Source organism: Penaeus monodon, chromosome 33 (genome assembly GCF_015228065.2).
Source record: "Penaeus monodon isolate SGIC_2016 chromosome 33, NSTDA_Pmon_1, whole genome shotgun sequence".
NCBI classification, from domain to species: domain Eukaryota; kingdom Metazoa; phylum Arthropoda; class Malacostraca; order Decapoda; family Penaeidae; genus Penaeus; species Penaeus monodon.
In genome coordinates, this window is record NC_051418.1 from 23,681,342 (window position 1) to 23,681,632 (window position 291).

Below are 291 nucleotides of genomic sequence, written 5' to 3' on the forward strand. Positions count from 1 at the left end.
TTCATCAGAATGAGCTTGCAGTCCTGATGTTGGTGCTTGCATGGATGCCAAGTGGTCACCCAAGACCTTCATACCTCACCTTAATCCCTGCATGCAATCAAGGCTTCCAGTCACTCCAGGTGTATTGTAGTCAATTCCCCAATGTTATTTTATTTTTGTAAAGTTTTGATATTTGTTATTAACCGTTCTGATAGTCTGACTTCTTGGTACCAAATATCATTTGGAAGACGGTAAATAGGGATATAATATATTGTAGAAGGGACAAGAAAGGAAAAAAGAAAAATGTTCTAC